At 42.1% G+C, this 15,827-nt stretch overlaps 1 long non-coding RNA gene across 3 annotated transcripts in view; it reads right to left on the reverse strand.

The window, feature by feature from the left end:
• Positions 1–15,531, reverse strand: part of LOC114605911 (uncharacterized) — a 76,320-nt gene extending 60,789 nt beyond the window's left edge. For all 3 annotated transcript variants that reach the window (XR_013394367.1, XR_003708696.2, XR_003708695.2), the window contains exon 1: positions 15,292–15,531. This is a non-coding gene — a long non-coding RNA (uncharacterized LOC114605911). The remainder of the gene's footprint in view (positions 1–15,291) is intronic.
• Between the last annotated feature and the right edge of the window lie 296 nt (positions 15,532–15,827).

The raw sequence follows: 15,827 nt of genomic DNA on the forward strand, positions 1-15,827 counted from the left end.
TATAAGGTCAGTAATTTGTCGGTTTAGGTTTTAAGCTCTTAGCCGATTTGAGTTCAGGTAATTTAATTCTCTACTTCCTCCTGTTCCTCCCCTGTCTCTTCCTCTCTTTCCTCCTCCTCCTGAACCTCCTCCCCTCCCACCCCCTCTCTTTCTTCCCCCTCCAGCCTCCCCCCCAGACCCGCTCCCCCCTCCCCCCCTTCTCTACCCCTCCCTCCATATCTCTCTACTAACCCCCCTAGCTCTTTTTCATATCTGCGGAGGAATTTACTAACTTCCTGAATCTCTGTTATCTTGAACCTTTTTTCCTTATAAAAAAAGGAAATCCCTTCCGGGAATTCCCATCTATGCTGTATGCCATTCTTTCTCAAAGTATTGACTATTTGTTTATAGCCCTCTCTTTTCCGAAGGAGCCTAATTGGTATTTCCTTAAAAATGATAATTGGCCTTCCATCAATTATCAATTTCTTCTGATAGCTTTCTTTCAAAATTCTATTTCTCATCTCTATCGATCTGAAAATCACCAAGCAATCCCCTGGAATTTTTTTCTGTTTGTTTTGCTTCGATCTTATTTTTATTCTAAAAGCGTTTTCTATGGTTTGTGCAACTTCGTCTTCTCTCCATGCTAGCCACCTTGCCAGTTCTGTTATCATTTTTCCTTTTACATCCTCCTCTCTTACTTCTCCTATTCCTCTAAATTTCAAATTCAGCTGCTTTTGTTTCATTTCCATCATAGCTAAATTGTCTAAGACTTGGTCTTGACTTTTGTTTAGTTCTTCAAAATTTTCCTTAATTTTCCCAACTTCTCTTCTTTGGTCTTTCATCTCTTTCTGCATTTTCCTATTTGTGTCCTCTAAGGACTTTGTTCGGACCGTTAAATCTTTAATTTTATTTGACATTTCCCCTACTGCCTGTTCTATTTTTTTGTCAAAGGATTCCTGCATCTCTCCCAACTTTTTTTCCATATGGGTTTCATTCTGTCTAAATTCTTCTTTTATTTTCAACCACAAGGCGTCTAAGTCCCTTATCTCCTCTTGCCTTGAAATTTTCCTCTCTATTGGTGTTCCTACCGACTTTTTCCCATCCCTTCCCGCCATCTGCCCAAACCGGTCCCTCCCTCTTCCCCAATCCTTACCCACAATCAAGCTTATACTTCCTCCTTCTCTCCCGTAGGGGGCGCACAATCTAGTTGATTCTAGTTATGTCAAGTGAAGTTCCACTATCCTGCTCTTTGCGCAGGTTGTAGCACTGTTATTGGTTCTCTGAGGAAGAAGGAAAGAGATGTAATATATAAAAAAAAATAAAAAGGGGGGTGAGGGGGAGCGCAGGGGGAGGGTCTAAGGGAAAGGGTAGCGGGAAACAGGGCGCAGGTTCAGGAGTTCTAAAAGGCAGTCTCACAGACGTTTATAAGTTTTTCTTTTAATCTGACTTCGACCACTTGCTTGGCCTAATCCAATGTTCCGGCTGTTGCCAGCGCTTCTATGATCAGATTCTGGTCTAGTTAGCACTCTCGTGGTGTCAGCCGGAGGTGAAAGAAGAGGTAACAGGCGCAAGATGCGAAAGAAGGCGGACAAGAGGTGGCACAGTCTGACAATCACACAGGTTTCCAGGCCTTTCCGCAAGGTTGAAGTAGTCCACCAGGGGGGGATGGAAGACTCAAAAATCCCTTCTTGCTTTAGGCAGAGGTAACTTAAAAGGCAGTACTTCTATTGACCCCAGGATCCAGGCGAAAAAAAACAAAAGGAACAAAAGGTGAAAAAAAAAAGGAAGTGGGGTGTTCTTCCGATTAATCTGGGCTGAGAAAAAAGATCACCACCTTCGTAATAAAGTTCGTATTGAATTTATAAATTATGTCCGAAATAATATTTTGGTCCGTTGATATTTATCTAGATACCAAAATTCCACCAGATTTTAAGGTTTTACCTTAATTTTAGAGTTCTGACTTAATTACAGTCCAATGCAGGTAGAGGCTGGCGTACGTGCCTGAGCCACACAGAGGCTCTCCTCCCGTCGCCAGCCAGCGACCAAAACTACAAAGGCAGTCAATATCCAAAGAGCTCCGGAGAGCCAACAACTCCAAAAAAGTAAAAGATGAGAAAAACAAGAACAAGAAGGGGGGAGGTGGAGAAACGGAGGTCCGGAGTTATTTTATCTCACTATCAAGACTGCTATCCGCATTGATAGGTTCCCGTGTTCTTAAAACATGTTTTTCTCTCCTTTTCTCTCCTCTCCTCTCCCCCTCCTACCCCCCTCCGTCTCTGTCTCTAGTTGTTGCCTCCGTTCTATCTTCCCAACACCTTCTAGGGTTTTCTCCGCATCCGATTCTTGGCAATCTATCCAATACAACACAAAGTCTCCAACTTCTCTTTTCCGAATTCACACTATCTCTCTTGGATACTTTTGCCCCGTGAAACTCCCGACGGGGACTTTCCCCTCTTCTTTTCTACAGCGGGTGAGTAAGTGTTTCTTTGTTTCACTCTCCCGATTCGCGTCCCAGCGCCATCTTAACTCCGAAAAACAGATCGGGCTCCTTAGTTTAATCTGCTCCCATCCGACCCGTCTTGGGCTCTATTCTTCACCACCAGTTAAAGTGCTTGACGATATCAGAGTGACACAACAGAACTGGAGTGTGCCACTGAATCTGACTCACAAACCACTTCGTTCCCATAATCCAGTCTGTCGGCTGCCTAAAGGCAGTGCAAAGAGATCCATGGACATCTTCAGATACCGGCAGCTTCTGTACATGTTTAATGCAAAGACTGAATCCCTACACTGGCTTTTTGGAGCAGACTTCTCTGAACTCCCATTTCAAAAGAGCCTGGAAACCTGCTCCTTCCAAAAGGTGAAGTTTGGAATAATGGAGGTAGAGGGAAGTCACATTGAAGCCAGTATATCAGAGGGTCTCTATAATGAGGCAAGCAAGTCAAAAGCAGGGCCATTCAACCTGCTCAGAAGAACAAGGTTAAAAATAGCTGACTTTCTGCTATGATATATGTCACTGGTTTTTTATTGGAGATTCATGAAATCAAAAATGTGAGATCCAATGCTCACTGCATTATCCATTTCATGAATTGCATTTGTCTAAATAATTTATATGCTCTCTCCACCATCATGATAACAGTGAGTTTGGATATCCTTCATTATGCTTATCCTCCAAACACCCACTGTGAGGTAGAGTAGACTTATCCCCCTTTCTACAGATGGGGTATTAAGGCATAGGGAGATTAACAGATGGGATTTTCATAAGTCTTTACTTTGCCCATTTATCCAGCTGAGAGCATTCTGTGGTGCTGGATAAACCAATGGGCTGATGGTAAACTAAGGCCTTTGCTCTCATGTGATTCTTTGAAAACAAACAATTTTACCACGGTCATTTTAGTTATCATCTGAAGCTTCCATCTCATGTTTGCTTGCCCATGATAGTCACTTTCATTGTGTGTTATCAAGTACTTCATCAATGGTGAGAAGTGGGGAAAGCTTGCTGTGATGAGCTTAAATTAGGGATGATTGAGACTTTTGTCTAATTTCCAGATAAAGTGAATCAGCCTGATACATCCTGAGCAAATACATGGATCAGAATGCAGTGGCCTTTCAGTTTTCTTGCATTACTCCAAAGTTTGGAGTACAATTCTTGTCTCGGGGAAAGGGTGCCAAAATGTGTACTTAGTTTGCATTCCTGTGCACATTTAGTTGCGACTTACATCTCAGTAGACAAGTGAATTTAAAACACACACCTATAAGACAATGGCTGCCAATAACTGTCAGAACTGACACTGAATGATCTTATTGCACCTGAGGTGAACCACAAAATGGCATCTCTCTCCTCACCAGGACAGGAGTCCTACTTTAGAGTTGAAGTTTTCAAATTCATCCTTGAATGACCTCCAGCCATTTAAGAAAAAACTACTTTGAGCTTCCTATGCATTGTACTCATATTGACTCCAGGGAAATGTAATATTTCCTCGTCAAGTCCCTCAGGAGAGCAAAGCTTTGCTTTTTGTCCTCAGCAGGTAGTTGGTGGTAGTTGGTGCCCATTGCGGCTGGAAGGGCAGAAGGCAGGGAGACCAAAACTGGGTGGGGCCAGAGCCAATGGCAGGTAGAGACAGAGCCAACAAACTTTAGTTTTGTCTTCATCCTCCTCCCTGCTGTGTTCTGCAAGGACAACACAGAGTAAAGAGGACAGTGCTGACGGCCAGACCCACTGCTTGGACTGGTTGTATGCAGGGGAGTTTTTCAGCTGGAACTCACTGGAACTCAGTTCCGGCACTTCTCAGATGAGTGTCATTGCAGGTATAAGAGAACAAGGGAGGTGTTCATGGTGAGTTCTGGCACCTCTTTTTTAAATTATTTTTTAAAGAAAAATAGCACTGCTTCCACAGTGCACCAGCCTCCACTACCATCCCCTGGTGCTTAAAGATAAAGACATCAATCTACCACCTGATGATCCTGCAGCTGTGGCCAGTGGTTCTGGGGGCATATTCAATGGGGTGTTATACCATTTGTACTATAGCCATTTTCAAAGTATTCAGAATTTTTTTAAAGAAAACAGCTGAGTTCTCTGTTGCAGCTTGCTGTTACTGGTGGGTCCCACATCTGAAAAGGTTGCATTCTATTGACATTCAAGATGGGGAAAGAATGACATTTTTTCATTAACAAAATACTGTGGCTTGAGTATGGGGGAAATGTGATTTCTTAGCAACATAAATTGTTCTATGAGTAAATTCATCTGGCTTACCTGCAATGAATGAATAACAACTGCAGTTTTAGTGTGTGGAAAAATCATAGTTTAGAAAGGCCACGATAACTGAGAAACAATGGGACATTTGCATATATTTCAATGAAGTGATATTTTCTCATGCCACCCATACAAGCTGATGACTTACTGGAAGTCTGCAAAACAGGTTCCCAACAATTTGCATGATTTTAGCAACCTCCATATAATGAGACAAATTCTTTGGAAAGCAATACAGAATGCATTGTTAGTGAAAAGGAATATTGAAGGAGTCTTCTCCATTATGAGTTTTCAGAAGGATGACACATGTTAGAAGAAGATAACAGCAAGAAATGCACCAAAAGATCAGGGATTTCTAGGAGTGAATCTACCGGAATGCATATATGTTAATTGGTGCAATATTAGAAAGATCAAATAATCCTACAGCTGAGATCAGTGTTTATATTCTCATACCCGTCCTTATTTTTAAAAAGAAATAAATCTGTGATTGAATGCCAAAAAGCCCTTCTGAAGCAGTGGCTCCCTTGATTAAGATTTCCCATCTTGGCAAGTCCTAAATCAAGAGACATCAAAGTACTTTCAAAATAAAGAACAGCTGAAGAAAAATGTATGAGATGACAGAAGGCATAAACAATAATACCATGCATATGTTTAAGTCATCTGAAAGTGATTGCAGTGATGTGTAAAATATTCAGAAATAAACATTTAAATGGCAGCTTAATTCCCCCAGGGAGAAAAGTCTGCTTAAACCTTAAATAAATCCTGTTTAGACTAAACCACATCCGTTCTCCCCTTTTCCTTTAAGAGCACTCTCAGCTTCTCTGATTGGCTCTGTATAAAGAAAGATCTTCTGTGCTGCTGCAGATTTTCATTCAAACAAATGTGGAATCAAATGCATTAAAAGATGTAGGAAGCCCACACAGATCTTCTTCACCACTTGGTCCTGAAAGTAAGGCATATGCAGTTGCATTATGCCCTTGGTAGAGTACACTCTGCAAATTGCTAATGGACGGTGGGCAGAAATACTTGTTTATAGGAAAGGAATTTGGTTGGGGAGTGCATTTAATATATGTACCTTATAGGGTACATAAAGGTAAAGGTAAAGGGACCCCTGAACGTTATGTTGTTTAGGTCCAGTCACGAACGACTCTGGGGTTGTGGCACTCATCTCGCTTTACTGGCCGAAGGATCCGGAGTACAGCTTCCGGGTCATGTGGCCAGCATGACTAAACCGCTTGTGGCGAACCAGAGCAGTGCACAGAAACGCCGTTTACCTTCCTGCCGGAGCAGTACCTATTTATCTACTTGCACTTGATGTATTTTTTAACTGCTAGGTGGGCAGGAGCTGGGACCGAGCAATGGGAGCTCACCCCGTCGTGGGGATTTGAACTGCCAACCTTCTGATAAGCAAGCCCTAGGCTCTGTGGTTTAGACCACAGCACCACCCGCGTCCCTATGGGGTACATACATTGTCTATAAAAGCTCATGCTGCCACAAACCCAGCCAATTCCTAAGCCCTGGCTCAGATTTTTACCAGGCAATAAAAGCTTTGTGTGGTAGAGGTATAGCAAGGTACCCTTCCCCTCTGCTATGCAAGACTCAAAGTAATGTTTAAAATAGGTCAGGGAAAGCAATGTGGTGCCATCCTGATGCTGTCGGACTCCAACTCCCATCAACCCCAGCCAACATGGTCAATGGTCAGGAATGATGAGAGCTACAATCCAACAACATCTAGAGAGTGCTCTGTTGGCCAACCCTGTTGGCCACCTCTTTTATTTTATTTTATTTGGTAATCACTCTTGGCCAAGTAAGATTGTCTTCCATCAATATGGTTGCAATGGTGTGTCTGTAGGTGACTGTGGAGGCCAATTCTGGAGCCACACATGCTTCCACAGTGGGGACATACCAGTAGGTTTCCAGGTGAGAGTTGATCACAGTGAGGATTTGCAAAACATGCCTTCCTCTTAGCTCACTTCTCCCTTTCGTCCTGAGTTCGTGCTTCTTTAAATTCCATGATGCCTTTGGTAGAGGCTATTCTCCAATGGGGGACGCGGGTGGCGCTGTGGGTTAAAGCCTCAGCGCCTAGGACTTGCCAATCGAAAGGTCGGCGGTTCGAATCCCCGCGGCGGGGTGCGCTCCTGTCGCTCGGTCCCAGCGCCTGCCAACCTAGCAGTTCGAAAGCACCCTCGGGTGCAAGTAGATAAATAGGCACCGCTTACTAGCGGGAAAGTAAACGGCGTTCCGGGTGCTGCGCTGGCTCGCCAGATGCAGCTTGTCACGCTGGCCACGTGACCCTCGGCCTATAGAGTGAGATGGGCGCACAACCCTAGAGTCTGTCAAGACTGGCCCGTATGGGCAGGGGTACCTTTACCTTTACCTTTATTCTCCAATTGGAGTGCTCACAGGCCTGTGTTTCCCAATTATCCGTGCTTATACTGCATTTTTTTAGATTTTTTGAGAGCGTCTTTAAACCTCTTTTGTTGTCCACCGGCATTTTGCTTTCTATTCTTAAATTAGGAATAGAGGAATTGCGCTTTGGAAGACAATAATAAGGTATCCAAACAACATGACCAGTCCAACAAAGTTGATGTTGAAGAATCATTGCTTCGACACTGGTGATCTTGCTTCTTTCAGTACACTGACATTAGTTCGCCTATCTTCCTAAGTGATATGTAATTTTTTTCAGAGACACCGTTGATGGAATCTTTTGAGGAGTTGGAGATGGTGTTTGTAAGTGGTCCATGTTTCACAAGCATAAAGTAAAGTTAGTATATACTGTATATATACTGATATACACTGTAGGTGATCCTCTTGCAGCACATCTGTAGGCACAGCTGCTAGTTTTGCATGGTTCTTTCCTCTCCGATCTTAAAAAAAGAGATGGGGCAACCATACTTTCAGTCTACTACAAAGTGCACTCAAATCATACATTACTTTATGGTGGAGGTAAAATGAGCACCTGCAAACCACCCCTGTACCAGGGGAGGGGGACTGTTACAGTAAATGTCCAAATCGCAATCATCCTTAAAAGAAAGAAAAACCAACCAACCAACAACTTAACAATAGTTGTTTACAGGGGGAACAAAGAGGAAATGGTGAGGAGAGGACTCCAATAAGGAGAATGCTGAGCTGCATTCTTGTGACCCAGCAGGGAAATGTCACATATCTTTGGTTGTGTACTGATGCTGTGTATAAGATCACCACCAGGAGAAAAGAGCAAGGCAGGCTGACAGAAGGGTTGCTTGCAATTATCACTAGGCCAGCATGTTACATACAACCCCTGTATCCTTTATGTGATTTATTCTAAGGCACAGACTTTGAGTATAGAGAAGAGGCTGTATCTCAGCTTTCCCCAACCTGGTGCCCTCCAGATGTTTTGGACTACAGCAACCAGGCAGCATAGGGTTGAAGAACCAGATTGAAGAAGGCTGCTGCACCTGAACGGTGCCTTTTTGGAAAGCAAGTTTTTGTGCTAAACTGTCCCCAGTTGTATGGCAGGCACTGAAATAGGCCCAAGTAACCAGGCTTTGAGGATTAAGGAAAGGTGAGTGTGAAGTGGGCCAGTGTGGCATAGTGGTTAGAGGGTTGGACTAGGACTTGGGAGAGCAGGGTTCAAATCCCCACTCAGCCATGAGCGACCTTGGACCAATCTCCATCTCTTAGCCCAGGGGTCAGCAAGGCTCACTGGGCATGGGCCGGATCACTCCCACGGAGATCCTCAATGGGCCAGGCTGGCGCAGCGCAACGCTGGAAATCGCATCTGCGCATGTCCTCAGTGCTGGAAATCACTTCTGCGCATGCCCAGACGCCAAAAATCATGCCTGTACAGAAGCGATTTTCAGTGTCTGGGCATGTGCAGAAGCGATTTCCGGTGCTGCGGAAGAGAGTTTTAGCACAGCACCGGTTTAGCACCGCACGCGGGGACTTGCCAAGTGGGCAGCTCAGTTCGGGGGTGGCTCGCGGGTCAGTTAAACGGTCTCTGTGGGCTGTTTCCAGCCCATGGGTCTTAGGTTGCCAACCCCTGTCTTAGCCTAACCTACCTCACAGGGTTGTTGTGAGAATTAAATGTGGAGGGGGAGAGCCATGTACACCACCTTGAAATCCTTTGGAAATAATGGTGGTATATAAATAAAATAAATAAGAGTGCCTTTATCAGGTATAATAATACCTACTTTTGTAGTAAAACTGCAATTACATGTCAGTCACATTATCATCTGGTGGACTCTTCTTATTTGATAAAATGGGATCCAGTATTAAAATTCCCTGAAATTAAGCATTTCCATCACATGACCAGAAAGATTATTTTGGAATACATCTATTATCAGCAACAAAGCATTCCCTTCAATCCCATTATCTGCTGCTATTGTGTTTTATGGCACAGATAAAAGGTACCATTTTAGGTCAAATTGTTCTCTTAAAATGCCCCGTTTTTCATCTCTAAGCAGTATAGTAAATGGCAGACAGAAAGGCACCAGGAGAGGACTTGTGGGTTCACCTACAAAGTGCACTGCATTAGAGATGAACCTGCTGCAAATATACTCTAGCTTTTGCACTGACTCAGCATTGTCACATACAATATTATCTCTCTTGCCGTGCCAGCATCTGCAATATCGCCACGCTGGACCTTTCTGGAAAACTAAACAAAGCTTTCTTCAGATGGAACTAATCCCAAATGATACTTCTGCAAGTCTCAGTCTGGTATCAGTAGTGATAGGTTCTGCCCTAACATAAAAGATAAATGGAGGGGGGTTGGGTAGCTTTGTGTTAGCAGAGAAGCTATATAATGGGTCACTCTTCTTCTCTTTCTCATTTAACTCTGGATAGATGTGTTCTCCAGCACACTTGAAGAGGGATGTGTAGCCTAAAATAAAATCCAGGACAGTAGGAGAGGAAATAAAACAATGGTTCTTTGCCAAAGTATATTTTGTAATAAAATAGCTGTTATGTACTAAGCTTGGATCCTAGAACAATGGGCAAGTAGGACCCTAGAATGCAACAACTGATTGGCTTGCAGGAAAAGACCAATCAGGCTCCAGGAGGAAGTTAATCAGCCTATTAGGCTGGTAGGATCGTAGAATGCAACAACTGATTGGCCTGCAGGAAAGGACGAATCAGGCTCCAGGAGGGAAGCAGAATCAAGCAATCAGACGGGACTCATTGTGTAAATAATGTATATAAAAGCCTGAGGTTTGGGGGGCAATTGAATCACTGTTTTACAAGCTGCAATAAAGAGCATGAAATCACTACAGGACTCTATTTCAATAGCTGAGCGCTTCAATACCATTTTTGTAGTCTGGAGGATGCACAGCAAGACACATTTGGGCTACACTCCTATACATACTTAACTGGGAGCAAGTCCTGCAGAACTCTATAGGACTTTCTTCTGAGATAGGATTGTGATTAAAAACCAACAACACAACCCTATGTCCTGCTCTAAACCTCACAGGTGGCACTGGGAGGAAGGAAGTTGTACCACATGACATAAATGACATCATAGGCAATAGCCAGCTGACTATGATTGTTGTATGGCTACAATCGCGGCAGCAAAATTTGTTTGTTCATTTTATTTGTATGCCGCTTTTCCACAAAAAAAATATATGCTCAAAGTAGCTAACGACAAAGAAACAGGTTTGCATTTCAAACAAGCACTATGAAACAATTTCATAATAACATAGCAAAACAAAACTATAGTAACATACGGGGGGGGGGACCCATATGTCAATACTATAAATATGACAGGATTACTGAAACAACATGCGAGATTCAATAGCACTAATAACAAGGGAGCTTTGCAGTTTCATCTTAGTCGTAGAAACACTCCTCCCATAATGTTGCAAAATAAATAAATATGCTTGGGCATGTTCCGTGATAGCCCAGCCTCCTCCAGAGAACACCTTATCTGTTTTTCCTTCTGAAAAATATATTCTGAATGGTTCAGTCAGTGACTGTTGAATTGAATGATGAGTACTAGGCATGTAAGAAGGCATAGTTTTCTATTCCAGCCCGTGTTCGTCACATGCACCACTGTTTCCATTCTCCTTCAGTTCATCTTGCACCAAGAATGGCATTATTCGTCTCACTGAAATTATGAAGCTTATTAATTGTGTAAAATGTGCTGTCGTTGTATTATTCCACCCCATTCATTTCAGTGCAAGGAAAATGCTTGATTATATGTCATTACTGGATTGAAAGCAGCAGCAGCAGTGATTACGAATACTATTTGCTGGATGGATTTCTGTTCTGGATGTGGGACAAATAAGTGAACACAGGCCATTTCTGCTGCCATTTCCATCTGAATTCTCAGACATCCCTAGTGACTCCTAATGCCACACCACCCACAAAAACACATATGCAGCCATTCCGTTTGCACACATGCATCCCACACTGTCTCTGTACTGATGTGTCTCATCGTAAAGCACTTTCATCACAATAAATGTCACCTCCAGCTGCTTTCCCTAGCCATCCCTTGATACCCATTCACCCTCCCACCCCTCAGTCTCTTTCCTCACATCTCACTCCAAAGTCTTAAAAGATGGAGAGGATCAATGTGGGAAAAAAGAGAAATAGAGAAATTAGGCAGATCTGTGCAGATGGAATATGACAGAACTTGAATTATCTCTTCTCCTGTCTTACACCAAAAAATGAGCATTATATTAGGCCAAATATAGACCATGGACCCCTAGTTTTTAAGAAGCTAATTGTCTAATAGATTCTATATTCAATTTTTCTCTTGTCTCATTAAAACTAAATAATGGATAGAGATTTTCTCCCTTCTATCTTTTCCCGTTTAATTGCATTTGCTGCATCCACTCTCCCGTGTCCTTCTCCTGATATTGACAATACAGCTAATAGCCCTCATTTTTAGCAGTGGCAATTTGGACATTCCTGGGCATCCTCATATAGTAATAGTTACCTAGGAGGAAATTAAGGGATGCTCTTAGCATACTGAGTAATAGCATCTACAGTTCTGTATAAGAAGTTCAAAGGAGTGATTAAAGTAGAAAACTGCAACCCAGACCTCAAGTAGGGAGATTTTCTCATGCCAGTTCATAATTCTGCCCATGAAAATGTTACCCAGCAGACATTTATTTAGTTTGGGAAATATCATTCAGCAGTGCTTAACCAGTTTTAAACTACAGCAAGGACTAATCGCCACAAGTATAGCTAAAACAATATCAGCACAGTAAAATAATACAAGTGTAAAAGCAGACAGCAAAACCGCAATTAAAAGACTAGCAGCAGTACCAATATAAATAACAAAAGCCATCTGGAATATAAAAGCAAGTTTTCAAGGTCCATTTAAAAGCCTTCAGCGTAGGAACTATGCAATACATGCAAATCTAGGGAGGGACTTTCATGTGCCTGGGGCCACCACTGAAAAGGCCTTATGTCTTGGGCCAGCCAATCAAATTCTTCCTTGTGGCAAGTCTATGAGCAGGATCACAGAGGCTGAGCTTGGGTCCCAGGCAGGCTCACATTGGTGCAAGTTGTGCAAATTTTCACTGTTTGAAATATGGCAACCCTAGGATAGTGCTTTTTTAAAAACAACAACCACCACCATAATCATCAACTGGAGCTTTTTTGCAACTGCAAGTAATAATAAAAATAAGAGAAGAAATTGGCCTTTTCTGTTGTAACACCTCACAGAATACATTCACAAAAGAAAATTGGGAAGCTCTATCTGTTGGATGTTTCAAATGTCTCCTAAAAACTGATTTTGTTTAACCTGGCCTATGATGTCTCCAGATGTGAAGGAGATAAAGAATTATACAACTTTAGAAGACATCTGAAGGCAGCCCTGTATCGGGAGGTTTTTAATGCTTGATGCTTTTACTATGCTTTTAGATATGCTGTAAGCTTTCCAGAGTGGCTGTGGAAACCCAGCCAGATGGGTGGGGTATAAAGAATAAAATTATTTTATATTTATATTATTATTATTATTATTATTATTATTATTATTATTATTATTATTATTATTACTAAGAATGTTATCCTGTTCGGTTGCTGACTTCCTGTTTTAAATGGCAGAATTTCAGCAATGTATTTCATAGAATCATAGGGCAGTAGAGTTGGAAGGTTCACAAGGGTCATCTAGTCCAACCCCCCTGCACTGCCTTTCTGCCCAACATGGAGCTCAAGCCCATGGCCCTGAGATTGAGAGTCCCATGCATTCTGATCGTTTGCACTCACTGTCTTTAGATTTTTGAAAACTGCTTCGGGATTTTTGCCAAAATGTTAAATTGGTTTATACATTTTCTAAATAACTGATACTCAGATTAAACTACAAACAACAGTTCAGGATAGTGTGCACGCGCTAATGAGGTACACTACACAAAGCTACCCGTGTAGGAGTTAAGCGGGTTCCTCAGGCAGGTGAGCCAAGCCACACTTCTTTCCTTCACTCCAGATCACTTCAGACAAAATTCTAATAATTGTGGCAAATTAAACTTAGCTCTTGCTGTTAAGTTGCGGGTGAACATATCAGATGACACAGCGATTCTTCAAACAGCTCTTGTTTATTCACAGGCCAGAACAGAACTGAACTGAAGGGTTCAGCCAGCCTGCTTATATAGAGCTCCACTAGAATGCAACAGTAACCACTTTCTGTAACTATCCAATCACTGAACGTCACTTTCAATCCCTTATTTGCATATGTGGACCTGAGTGAAAACTATCTACAGTATCCCTCTACTGGCCCAGGGTGAAAACTTCAGTACATAACACTTGCCTCTGGACTATTGACTAAACCAGAGGACTTCTGACTTTACAATCAATGCAGATGATCTATAACCAACCGGTAAGCCTGAGTTCTCCAAGAGAATATTGTGGAAACTCAGCTGCTCTCCCATTTGCTGAAAACTACACATCCTATTTACTTTGTCCCAGTTGCAAGTACTATTTCCTTCTGGTTTTGTCTTACAAAATTTCACAAATACTTAAATATTGAACACATTTTCATGCTTGGTGGGAATGCAATTTTTTAAATATATTTTGGACCACAGTCTTCAATATTATCTCCAAAATTGTTAAACAACCTCTCTCACCGAACCCAGTCTTAGCCCTGCTTTCACTAAACTCAGATTCCAACCCTAATATCCAGCATAAAGATTTAATTATTATTGGTAGCTACACATCTACAGTAATGGTATTGTATCACTGGAAAGCCAAGGTGGAGCTACCTTTCGTGACTTGGTTCAACAGTATTTGGGATATACATAATTAGTTCAGAGTGACTAACTGAGCTTGGAAGAGTTGTAAATGGAATTATAAAGGAAAATACCTTTGATGAAACCTGGTCTCCCTTTTTTTCATACATAAGGGAAAAAGAAAGTAAAGCTCTCCTACCAGCCTCACAAACCTTTCTGTGGAGAACCTATAAAGGCTGCCAATGTTTTAAGACCGTGTAAAATGATGCCATAAACAAAATGTTATAATCCTTGCGTTGCTGTGACTGTATTGTATAATAAAAAAAATTAATACAGAAATGTACAGAAATACATGTTCATGAACTATCACAGTGAACCTTTTCACTTTGATAGGCCCTGTCACACATTTATTAGCTTTAAAACCATGAACCAATGTTTTTAAAGAGGGGCTTTCACATAACGTGATAGTCGAAATACATATATCTCAAAAATGTACTTGTGAACTGGAAGTGATAACGCTGATGATAACTAACCCTGAGCTCACCCATTTCCTAACAATTAGCAGCTCTTATCTGACAGACACCATTTCCTACACATACTTTTTGCTCCATGATAAGAAGTAAAATGTTTGCTTAAGGCAGAGCTATTTCTGTTCATTGTAACATGCACATCGCCGCTAGAAGCACACAGAAGGAGAACAAAATGGTAGCAAGTTGGAAATCTGAAAAAGCAAAAACACTAGATTTTGTTCACACTTAGAGGTGGTGTGTCTGGCACCTTCATTGTACAGATCCTGGCCAACGCTGAAGACACAACTCTTCTCCCTGGCTTTTGACACTTGAGGTGTATGTTTTTAGGAGACCACCTTATTTTTGTGACTGTAAGTTGTTTTAAACTGTTTTTAATGTTTAATGTTGTAACCCACCCTGAGACCATAGAGTGAAGCATGGGTTGTTATTATCACGATTAATAATGATAATAATTTGTTCTGCTCCATCTGGAACCTTATTATGTATTTTATAATTTATTCTGGGACCTTCTGGTGAAGATTGGGTAAGAGATGGTATAAAGAAATAAGCTAACAGTAACCAAATCTCAAAATAACAAAAATGGTGGAAGCATGTCTGCCTTGATCTATAGGCTGAATTTGGATGTTGGGCACAAGGTGAATCAATGATACCAGCCTCTTTTTCTTAGAGGATCACCTTATACATACACCATGGAGGGGTGGCAGGACCATGCCTTTAGGACCCTCCCCTGACATCATATTCCCTGCCTGCCACCTCAGCCCTTGTGCGGGCCACACAATCAGCTCAACATCTGAAATAGACATCTGACAGCTGTGTTGTGGAGAGTTGGGTGATTTTTTGTTTTTTATCAATCCTCTTGTCAGACTGAGAATATCCCCTCACTCACCAGTTTAGGATATTCTACCATTCTTCAGCAGAGTTTCTTTTCTTTCAGCAAAGTAAGCGGCTCATGTAAATGTCAAACAAAGCTTTAATGATAAAGAAAACTAACACAATAACATACTATCTGACAGAAACTAAGACAACATCATGAGGCAAGAATGACAGTTGGCCTCTCTAACTGAACTTTAACTGAACACCCAAAGGGAGGGGCAGATTTCGGAGCACAGCACAAAAGCCCCACCCACCAGATGACAGGCATTCTACTATTCATATTAGCCCCCAGTGTTTTTCTAACAAGCTGTAAGTGTGCTGTGCAGGTACCCCTTTTCAGGCATCACACCAAACCCACAGATGTTCTCTGGGCTGGCACTCAGCTAGCCTTGGAGTCCACTTGCAGTTACGCCTGCCTCTCTGCCCTTCAAATGATGGTCCTGGAACCTAGACTCATACCATCCAGTGCCAGACGTATCGGCAGATCAGTCAAAGGGCTGCTCCTGTGGCTGAGCAAGATTTGGTATAATGCACTTGCATTGCCAAACT

Source organism: Podarcis muralis, chromosome 10 (assembly GCF_964188315.1).
Source record: "Podarcis muralis chromosome 10, rPodMur119.hap1.1, whole genome shotgun sequence".
NCBI lineage: Eukaryota > Metazoa > Chordata > Lepidosauria > Squamata > Lacertidae > Podarcis > Podarcis muralis.